The following is a 10,443-nucleotide window of genomic DNA, read 5'->3' as shown; positions in this document are numbered from 1 at the left end:
CTCGGTGGGCAAGCCTGAGGCATGATTGGAGAGTGTTTGTAGGGTGCAGATGGCTTTGCACAGCTGGAAGAGGTAGCAGTGGGGCGTGTGCCCTGGAGCCCCAGACACAGGCATTCTGCAAGGGGTGGCCCGGCTTAGGGCTGTGGGAAACTGCAGGCAGAGGTGGCGGCAGCGCCAGGTGCAGGCTGAGTTGGGCTGGAGCCGGGCGCAGCGACCCAGGCAGGCAGGCAGGGCACTTTGCTCAAAAGGGTCGGGCACCTCCTTCGAGCCGGAATCGAACCAGCGACCTAAGGATGTCCACAGATGTCCAGTCTACAGTCCTCCGCTCTACCAGCTGAGCTATCGAAGGGTGCAGGCAGCCGTGCGTGGGGCGCTTCTTTTGTTGAACAGAGGCCAAGGGATCGCATGGCAGGGCGCTCGTCCCGCGCTGGGTCAGTGGCAAGTCCACCGAGACGTGTCGTGCGGCACTGGCCGCCACCGCTCTCGCCCTGGCTTTAGGCGCGAACCTGCTCCGCCTGGGTGCTGCTGCTGCTAAGCAATGGCGGCGCGCACCGGGGCGACGGTGTTGAAGATCCCACGGGCATGACCCTGTGCCCACTCCATCCCACGACCCCTCCAATTTGCGGCCGCTTGCCAGGAGTGGGGAACCACCAGGAAAACGAGGTCACCAGCTGTAGTGTCAGATGTGAGGGAAACCTCCTGAACCACAGGACTAGGGTGGCTGCAGGCCTCCACATCCAACAGACCAGAGAGGACCACGGTCTCCCCCTGGGATCAGCCTCCATCCCCGCTCCCCTATTCCAGGCACTTGTGCATCTCCTCGTGCATTTTCTGGAGCATTCATGTGAGAGCGAGGGCAGAGACACATGTCCACCCACTGACCTTCTTTCCTGAGCCCTGTCACCACCTCTCCAGCAGCCCGTCCCATCATACACATGCCAATCTCAAGCCTCCATCCCGGGCATGCTTCCTGCTCCGGGCTCCCTCCCACTCCCACGGTATGGTCCGGGCGGGGTGCTCTGAAAACCTGCCTGGAGGATGCACAGCAAAGGTAATCTGCCCGTCGGCGTTTGGACGGTGGTAGAAGTGGCACTGGTCTCCGCTGGCAGGGCGCTGCCTTCCACCGCGCTCTGCAACCAAACCCTCACAGCCGTCTGCCTTGCGGATCCACACTGGCCCCTGGCAGGGTGACCCACCTCTCCCCGCCAGGTCTGAATCCTCCTGACCTGGTAGCTGTGATGGGCAGTGGGATTTCTACCAAGGACCAGCGCAGGAAATATGAGAAGGGCCTTCTCGAGGGCCAAAGGAGGAGCTGGGTGAAGGGGATGGGGGGAAGCACTGCAAGTCACTTCCCACCACTGGCCACAGCATACCTCCATTCTCACACTGCACGGCAACTTCAGGAGGCCAACGCAATCTGTGGGGGGCTCTAGAGAGTGAACGATAGCGAGGGATGGACGGAAAGAGAGATGGAGGACATGTGAGACAGCTACGGTGGCAGTGGGAGGGAGAGAGAGAGAGAGTACGGGAGAGGTGGAACGAGAGAAAGTAGGAGAGAAAGGTCTGAGTCAAGCGGAGAAGAAAATAAAGACAAAGGGGCAAAGGAGGGAGAGCACAAGGAAAAGAGACAGGGAAGAGAGAGAATGAGAGGGTGAGTGAGAGGAAAGGAGCCAGAGAGTGAACAAGTGTGAGAATAAATGAGAGAAAGAGGGTTAAGGAGAGAGGGAGTCGGGGAGAAAAAGAGAGAGTTAAAGAGATTGGAAATAGAGACTTCGAGCGTAAGAAAGAGAGTTAGTGGGAGATGGAGAAAGAGAGAGAGAAGAAGAGAAAGAGAGAGACAGAGAAAGAGAAGGAGAGAGAGAGAGAGACAGAGAGAGAGAGAGAGAGAGAGAGAGAGAGAGAGAGAGGAAGGGAGAGGGAGTGAGTGAGAGTAAGAGAAACAGAAATAGAGAAAAATGGAGTGAGAACGGTCCACGAAGGGAGATTCCACAGTGGAGGAAGGGAGCGAGAGCGACGTGGGCAGAGAGAGACAGAGATGTAGCGTGAGACAGTGGATGGAGGAGTGTCTAAAACCATGCCACAATGTCCCTCGCGCGGTGCATACGAGCCTTTAGGGGCCTCTGGCACTAGCCTCAGGATGGCACTCGTGGGCTGTTATTGGAGAAAGAGGGGTGAGGGGAGGCGTTAAAAGTGGAAATATGAGGAGTAAGGCCTCGGTGGGCAAGCCTGAGGCATGATTGGAGAGTGTTTGTAGGGTGCAGATGGCTTTGCACAGCTGGAAGAGGTAGCAGTGGGGCGTGTGCCCTGGAGCCCCAGACACAGGCATTCTGCAAGGGGTGGCCCGGCTTAGGGCTGTGGGAAACTGCAGGCAGAGGTGGCGGCAGCGCCAGGTGCAGGCTGAGTTGGGCTGGAGCCGGGCGCAGCGACCCAGGCAGGCAGGCAGGGCACTTTGCTCAAAAGGGTCGGGCACCTCCTTCGAGCCGGAATCGAACCAGCGACCTAAGGATGTCCACAGATGTCCAGTCTACAGTCCTCCGCTCTACCAGCTGAGCTATCGAAGGGTGCAGGCAGCCGTGCGTGGGGCGCTTCTTTTGTTGAACAGAGGCCAAGGGATCGCATGGCAGGGCGCTCGTCCCGCGCTGGGTCAGTGGCAAGTCCACCGAGACGTGTCGTGCGGCACTGGCCGCCACCGCTCTCGCCCTGGCTTTAGGCGCGAACCTGCTCCGCCTGGGTGCTGCTGCTGCTAAGCAATGGCGGCGCGCACCGGGGCGACGGTGTTGAAGATCCCACGGGCATGACCCTGTGCCCACTCCATCCCACGACCCCTCCAATTTGCGGCCGCTTGCCAGGAGTGGGGAACCACCAGGAAAACGAGGTCACCAGCTGCAGTGTCAGATGTGAGGGAAACCTCCTGAACCACAGGACTAGGGTGGCTGCAGGCCTCCACATCCAACAGACCAGAGAGGACCACGGTCTCCCCCTGGGATCAGCCTCCATCCCCGCTCCCCTATTCCAGGCACTTGTGCATCTCCTCGTGCATTTTCTGGAGCATTCATGTGAGAGCGAGGGCAGAGACACATGTCCACCCACTGACCTTCTTTCCTGAGCCCTGTCACCACCTCTCCAGCAGCCCGTCCCATCATACACATGCCAATCTCAAGCCTCCATCCCGGGCATGCTTCCTGCTCCGGGCTCCCTCCCACTCCCACGGTATGGTCCGGGCGGGGTGCTCTGAAAACCTGCCTGGAGGATGCACAGCAAAGGTAATCTGCCCGTCGGCGTTTGGACGGTGGTAGAAGTGGCACTGGTCTCCGCTGGCAGGGCGCTGCCTTCCACCGCGCTCTGCAACCAAACCCTCACAGCCGTCTGCCTTGCGGATCCACACTGGCCCCTGGCAGGGTGACCCACCTCTCCCCGCCAGGTCTGAATCCTCCTGACCTGGTAGCTGTGATGGGCAGTGGGATTTCTACCAAGGACCAGCGCAGGAAATATGAGAAGGGCCTTCTCGAGGGCCAAAGGAGGAGCTGGGTGAAGGGGATAGGGGGAAGCACTGCAAGTCACTTCCCACCACTGGCCACAGCATACCTCCATTCTCACACTGCACGGCAACTTCAGGAGGCCAACGCAATCTGTGGGGGGCTCTAGAGAGTGAACGATAGCGAGGGATGGACGGAAAGAGAGATGGAGGACATGTGAGACAGCTACGGTGGCAGTGGGAGGGAGAGAGAGAGAGAGTACGGGAGAGGTGGAACGAGAGAAAGTAGGAGAGAAAGGTCTGAGTCAAGCGGAGAAGAAAATAAAGACAAAGGGGCAAAGGAGGGAGAGCACAAGAAAAAGTGACAGGGAAGAGAGAGAATGAGAGGGTGAGTGAGAGGAAAGGAGCCAGAGAGTGAACAAGTGTGAGAATAAATGAGAGAAAGAGGGTTAAGGAGAGAGGGAGTCGGGGAGAAAAAGAGAGAGTTAAAGAGATTGGAAATAGAGACTTCGAGCGTAAGAAAGAGAGTTAGCGGGAGATGGAGAAAGAGAGAGAGAAGAAGAGAAAGAGAGAGACAGAGAAAGAGAAGGAGAGAGAGAGAGAGACTGAGAGAGACAGAGAGAGAGAGAGAGAGAGAGAGAGGAAGGGAGAGGGAGTGAGTGAGAGTAAGAGAAACAGAAATAGAGAAAAATGGAGTGAGAACGGTCCACGAAGGGAGATTCCACAGTGGAGGAAGGGAGCGAGAGCGACGTGGGCAGAGAGAGACAGAGATGTAGCGTGAGACAGTGGATGGAGGGGTGTCTAAAACCATGCCACAATGTCCCTCGCGCGGTGCATACGAGCCTTTAGGGGCCTCTGGCACTAGCCTCAGGATGGCACTCGTGGGCTGTTATTGGAGAAAGAGGGGTGAGGGGAGGCGTTAAAAGTGGAAATATGAGGAGTAAGGCCTCGGTGGGCAAGCCTGAGGCATGATTGGAGAGTGTTTGTAGGGTGCAGATGGCTTTGCACAGCTGGAAGAGGTAGCAGTGGGGCGTGTGCCCTGGAGCCCCAGACACAGGCATTCTGCAAGGGGTGGCCCGGCTTAGGGCTGTGGGAAACTGCAGGCAGAGGTGGCGGCAGCGCCAGGTGCAGGCTGAGTTGGGCTGGAGCCGGGCGCAGCGACCCAGGCAGGCAGGCAGGGCACTTTGCTCAAAAGGGTCGGGCACCTCCTTCGAGCCGGAATCGAACCAGCGACCTAAGGATGTCCACAGATGTCCAGTCTACAGTCCTCCGCTCTACCAGCTGAGCTATCGAAGGGTGCAGGCAGCCGTGCGTGGGGCGCTTCTTTTGTTGAACAGAGGCCAAGGGATCGCATGGCAGGGCGCTCGTCCCGCGCTGGGTCAGTGGCAAGTCCACCGAGACGTGTCGTGCGGCACTGGCCGCCACCGCTCTCGCCCTGGCTTTAGGCGCGAACCTGCTCCGCCTGGGTGCTGCTGCTGCTAAGCAATGGCGGCGCGCACCGGGGCGACGGTGTTGAAGATCCCACGGGCATGACCCTGTGCCCACTCCATCCCACGACCCCTCCAATTTGCGGCCGCTTGCCAGGAGTGGGGAACCACCAGGAAAACGAGGTCACCAGCTGCAGTGTCAGATGTGAGGGAAACCTCCTGAACCACAGGACTAGGGTGGCTGCAGGCCTCCACATCCAACAGACCAGAGAGGACCACGGTCTCCCCCTGGGATCAGCCTCCATCCCCGCTCCCCTATTCCAGGCACTTGTGCATCTCCTCGTGCATTTTCTGGAGCATTCATGTGAGAGCGAGGGCAGAGACACATGTCCACCCACTGACCTTCTTTCCTGAGCCCTGTCACCACCTCTCCAGCAGCCCGTCCCATCATACACATGCCAATCTCAAGCCTCCATCCCGGGCATGCTTCCTGCTCCGGGCTCCCTCCCACTCCCACGGTATGGTCCGGGCGGGGTGCTCTGAAAACCTGCCTGGAGGATGCACAGCAAAGGTAATCTGCCCGTCGGCGTTTGGACGGTGGTAGAAGTGGCACTGGTCTCCGCTGGCAGGGCGCTGCCTTCCACCGCGCTCTGCAACCAAACCCTCACAGCCGTCTGCCTTGCGGATCCACACTGGCCCCTGGCAGGGTGACCCACCTCTCCCCGCCAGGTCTGAATCCTCCTGACCTGGTAGCTGTGATGGGCAGTGGGATTTCTACCAAGGACCAGCGCAGGAAATATGAGAAGGGCCTTCTCGAGGGCCAAAGGAGGAGCTGGGTGAAGGGGATAGGGGGAAGCACTGCAAGTCACTTCCCACCACTGGCCACAGCATACCTCCATTCTCACACTGCACGGCAACTTCAGGAGGCCAACGCAATCTGTGGGGGGCTCTAGAGAGTGAACGATAGCGAGGGATGGACGGAAAGAGAGATGGAGGACATGTGAGACAGCTACGGTGGCAGTGGGAGGGAGAGAGAGAGAGAGAGTACGGGAGAGGTGGAACGAGAGAAAGTAGGAGAGAAAGGTCTGAGTCAAGCGGAGAAGAAAATAAAGACAAAGGGGCAAAGGAGGGAGAGCACAAGAAAAAGTGACAGGGAAGAGAGAGAATGAGAGGGTGAGTGAGAGGAAAGGAGCCAGAGAGTGAACAAGTGTGAGAATAAATGAGAGAAAGAGGGTTAAGGAGAGAGGGAGTCGGGGAGAAAAAGAGAGAGTTAAAGAGATTGGAAATAGAGACTTCGAGCGTAAGAAAGAGAGTTAGCGGGAGATGGAGAAAGAGAGAGAGAAGAAGAGAAAGAGAGAGACAGAGAAAGAGAAGGAGAGAGAGAGAGAGACTGAGAGAGACAGAGAGAGAGAGAGAGAGAGAGAGAGAGGAAGGGAGAGGGAGTGAGTGAGAGTAAGAGAAACAGAAATAGAGAAAAATGGAGTGAGAACGGTCCACGAAGGGAGATTCCACAGTGGAGGAAGGGAGCGAGAGCGACGTGGGCAGAGAGAGACAGAGATGTAGCGTGAGACAGTGGATGGAGGGGTGTCTAAAACCATGCCACAATGTCCCTCGCGCGGTGCATACGAGCCTTTAGGGGCCTCTGGCACTAGCCTCAGGATGGCACTCGTGGGCTGTTATTGGAGAAAGAGGGGTGAGGGGAGGCGTTAAAAGTGGAAATATGAGGAGTAAGGCCTCGGTGGGCAAGCCTGAGGCATGATTGGAGAGTGTTTGTAGGGTGCAGATGGCTTTGCACAGCTGGAAGAGGTAGCAGTGGGGCGTGTGCCCTGGAGCCCCAGACACAGGCATTCTGCAAGGGGTGGCCCGGCTTAGGGCTGTGGGAAACTGCAGGCAGAGGTGGCGGCAGCGCCAGGTGCAGGCTGAGTTGGGCTGGAGCCGGGCGCAGCGACCCAGGCAGGCAGGCAGGGCACTTTGCTCAAAAGGGTCGGGCACCTCCTTCGAGCCGGAATCGAACCAGCGACCTAAGGATGTCCACAGATGTCCAGTCTACAGTCCTCCGCTCTACCAGCTGAGCTATCGAAGGGTGCAGGCAGCCGTGCGTGGGGCGCTTCTTTTGTTGAACAGAGGCCAAGGGATCGCATGGCAGGGCGGTCGTCGCTCGCTGGGTCAAGTTCGAAGATCCCTGGGTTATGTCGCTAAGGCACCTCCATCTCAATCTGCCTCTCAGTTTGGGGAATGATCTGACAGACCTCAGCGGTCCTTAGAACTAAAGTGAAAGCGAGTTCGAACCTGCGGCCCGGTTAATAGGGTATCGGGGGAGTTCGTGTGGTCGGAGCGTAGAGGTCCTTGTCCAAACATCTCACCCCGCTTAGGCAGAGTTAACACCTTAGTGCGCTCGGTCTTGGCCGAGGCACCCGTTGGTTTTCCTCTCAGCCCCTTGCCTCCCGACGTCCTCCACCAGCCCCTGTCCCTTCCAGGCATTGGCTCACGGTCTACTTGTGGCACCAAGAGTGTGGGCGAAGACATACTGGGCGTAAAGACCTCAGAGCAGAGAGGGAACCCACGACTCTCCACCCGGGCCTCCCGGTTGACCAAGCTTGTGCTCGTCTTGGCCCCGTGAGCATATGGGGTGTCCGTCGTTGCTTTCCTCTGTCTGCCTCTCACGGGTCCCTGGCGCGAGAAGCGGATTCCAAACCGGATCCAGTGATGGATTGGGCTTTAAGGGATAGGCACCTGATGAGGGAGCTGGTGGATATCCGTAAACCACCCTTACGATTTTGGAGCCTTTCTAGTTTCACAGTCCTTTGGACACCTTTTCCACCCATCTGAGGTGGCACAAGACCGTCATCTCGCTCACTACTTCCAACCCCACTCTCTCTCGTGTGGCAGCCAAAGAGGCAGACCGTACTTTGCTTCTCTGTGGCCTTTCCCTCCCTTCTCTCTTAGGCAATGCAATCTGTCAAACTGAGAGTTTCTAAGTACAGTTTCCCTTATAGGTCTTTTTTTACAGTTGCCTTTGTAGCTCTCAGAATAAACATAAATTTGAAATTATTTTTTATTTTTCATTGTGATTTCTGTATAATTTGTGTGGTTGCAGTTCCTTGCATGTTTGGTTTGATTTTTTTTTCCTAATTGAATGTCAGTTTTATTAAGATATAACTTACATGTAACACAGTAGGATGAGTTTTGTTAAGCTCATAGCTCTGAAACAATCAGCATAACCTAGATATATTTCTGTCATCACAAATATTTCCTCATGGGTCTTTGCAACCAATTCCCTCTCCCACACTAGGCAAACAATATGTAATATATATTTCTGAGCGATCTTTCTTCATTTTATTAAATAAAGAGAAAACACATTGAAAAATTAAAGACAATTGACAAGCAATTCTCAACACTTAGTGTGATAGCACAGCAATTACTAGAAATCTTTTAACACTTCTTTTTTTTAAAAAACAACTTCTGAGCTTTGTCACTTTATTAGTTGGATTCAATAGCAATGGAGTTTAAGCCATCTTCATCCCTTAAGGGAAAGAGTCCTTGAAAAGACCACTTACTCAAATACTAGAGATTATTTTTGTAAAAACCCACTCTTTGCACTTCATCAAAAATTTATCAAAACTTCCACAACTCTTGTAAAAAGATTCCCTAGTTTGAAGAAACACTTAAGTCTTAAGTTGCTCATTACTTGAGCTCAAGTTAGAATAACAGCAAAATAAGTTTAACAAATGAATTCCCCAAGCCATGTTGTAAATTCAGAGAAAAACTTACATCTTACTCTATTTTAAATACTTTTTACTGCTACCTCCATAAAATGTACCAGGCTCCTGTAGACTGAAAAAAACAAAAACAAAAACAGAGAGAACAAATTTATTAAAGGGTAGCTTCACTGAGCATTCCTTTTCATGTCTAAATGAAGGCATTGCCCTATGATGTTTGAAGTTGAGATAACTTTATTTAAATTAAAACATTTTTAAAACTGCATTTAGTGTCAATACACTTTCATTAGACAAATCTTGAGTATTTCTAGGTTAGGCAGAAGTGCTTCTATGTTAAGACCAAATTTGACTTTGGACTTCATTCTTTTAACCGTAGAATGTAGAGGGGGAAAATATTGTTTACAGAATATAATATCTACATATGTACTCAGAGATATAAATTTGGTGACAGAATAGACAAACTGGGATCTCAGTAGTTCATAAAGATCTCTGTTTTCTTTCCTGGATTTTGTGTATATCTTAAATCCTTCTTCATCCTTGATCTTGGAAACTAAACAGTATTTTAAATATCCCGTATCAGCAATTTTATATTCTAAAAGGGTCTAACATCAGCAAACATACTGTTACCTTAGGAGAGAGTGGAATGCTTTTTCTAAAACGTTCAGTACCTTAGTGCTAAAGGTAACTGAACTGGCTCACTCATCTCTATGGTAACAGCTTCCTCCTCTTTGTCAACATTGTTGCTTTGTGACAACTTAATGTTTCCATTTCCAAGTTCTCCACTCGCAGAAAATTTTACTCCATCTTTTGCACAGGAAGTTACAAGAGCATCTCCAATATGACTGAGATCTTGGCATATACGTGCAAATTCACCAGAAGACATCTGTGCCAATTTGAATCTGTTGTGTACCCCAGAAAAACACATCTTGCAATCCTATTCAGTATTGCTGGGTAGGATCTTTTTTATTGTTTCCATGGAGATGTGACCCATCCAGTTGTGGGTGGGAACTTTGAATTAGATGGTTTTACATGGAGATATATCTCTACCCATTCAAGTTGGGGTTGCTTACTGGAGCCCTTTTAGAGGGAACCATTTTGGAAAGAGCCACCAAAACCAGCAGAGCCAACAGAACAGACAGAGCCCCAGGGAAGCCTTTGAAGAAGCCTGGAGAGAAAACTAACAGAGGTTCCCATGTGCCTTTCCAGCTGAGAAAATAAGCCCAAACATCATCAGCTATCTTGTACCAAGGTATCTTTCCCTGGATGCCTTAATTTGGATATTTTCATGACCCTAGAACTGTAAACTTGCAACTTAATAAATTTCCTTTTTAAAAAGCCATTCCATTTCTGGTATATCACATTCCAGGAGCTTACAGACTAGAACATTATCTTTTGTATAGGCATCTTCACCAGCTATACTTCTGAAATTCCCAGTTGTTCAACATCTAAATCCATTAATTTCATTTCATAGAAAGTCTGAAACTTTTTCTTGATTCGGCGTTTCAAATACTAGCACCAAGGTGTCTGCATTATCTTCAGCCCTTAATGTAATTATGTCTTCACTGCCAGTATATTTTAGTATTTTGAACATCCTTGTGATTTTCACACCCCCAGTCAGATTGCTGCCACAGCAGTACCCCTCAAAGCCCTCAGAGCTCAGGGTGAACTGCACCAATGAGACACGGGATGAGCTCCTGCTCTGAAGGTTCACATATATGAAGTGGATGTCCCAGCTGGCTTTGTTGGTCAGATCTTTGGGTGCCTCCAGCATCTTCTTCAAGATGGAGACCTGGACTAGGCACTCCTCGAACACGGTGGCAGA

The 10,443-nt window shown here is 52.7% G+C and overlaps 4 non-coding genes and 1 pseudogene across 4 annotated transcripts; all 5 read right to left on the bottom strand.

The window, feature by feature from the left end:
• Window positions 1-259: 259 nt before the first annotated feature.
• Window positions 260-349, bottom strand: TRNAY-GUA (transfer RNA tyrosine (anticodon GUA)). Its single transcript is given in 2 exon segments — window positions 260-295; window positions 313-349. It is a non-coding gene; the product is annotated as a tRNA-Tyr (tRNA).
• Window positions 350-2,471: 2,122 nt separating this feature from the next.
• On the bottom strand, window positions 2,472-2,561 carry TRNAY-GUA (transfer RNA tyrosine (anticodon GUA)). Its single transcript is given in 2 exon segments — window positions 2,472-2,507; window positions 2,525-2,561. It is a non-coding gene; the product is annotated as a tRNA-Tyr (tRNA).
• A 2,120-nt stretch (window positions 2,562-4,681) lies between these two features.
• On the bottom strand, window positions 4,682-4,771 carry TRNAY-GUA (transfer RNA tyrosine (anticodon GUA)). Its single transcript is given in 2 exon segments — window positions 4,682-4,717; window positions 4,735-4,771. It is a non-coding gene; the product is annotated as a tRNA-Tyr (tRNA).
• A 2,124-nt stretch (window positions 4,772-6,895) lies between these two features.
• On the bottom strand, window positions 6,896-6,985 carry TRNAY-GUA (transfer RNA tyrosine (anticodon GUA)). The gene is given in 2 exon segments: window positions 6,896-6,931; window positions 6,949-6,985. It is a non-coding gene; the product is annotated as a tRNA-Tyr (tRNA).
• Window positions 6,986-7,152: 167 nt separating this feature from the next.
• On the bottom strand, window positions 7,153-10,443 carry LOC143655302 (proliferating cell nuclear antigen-like; annotated as a pseudogene).

Source organism: Tamandua tetradactyla, chromosome 14, assembly GCF_023851605.1.
Source record: "Tamandua tetradactyla isolate mTamTet1 chromosome 14, mTamTet1.pri, whole genome shotgun sequence".
Classification (NCBI taxonomy): domain Eukaryota; kingdom Metazoa; phylum Chordata; class Mammalia; order Pilosa; family Myrmecophagidae; genus Tamandua; species Tamandua tetradactyla.
Note: the sequence above shows the minus strand (reverse complement) of the source record. Positions and strands in the feature narration are given on the sequence as shown.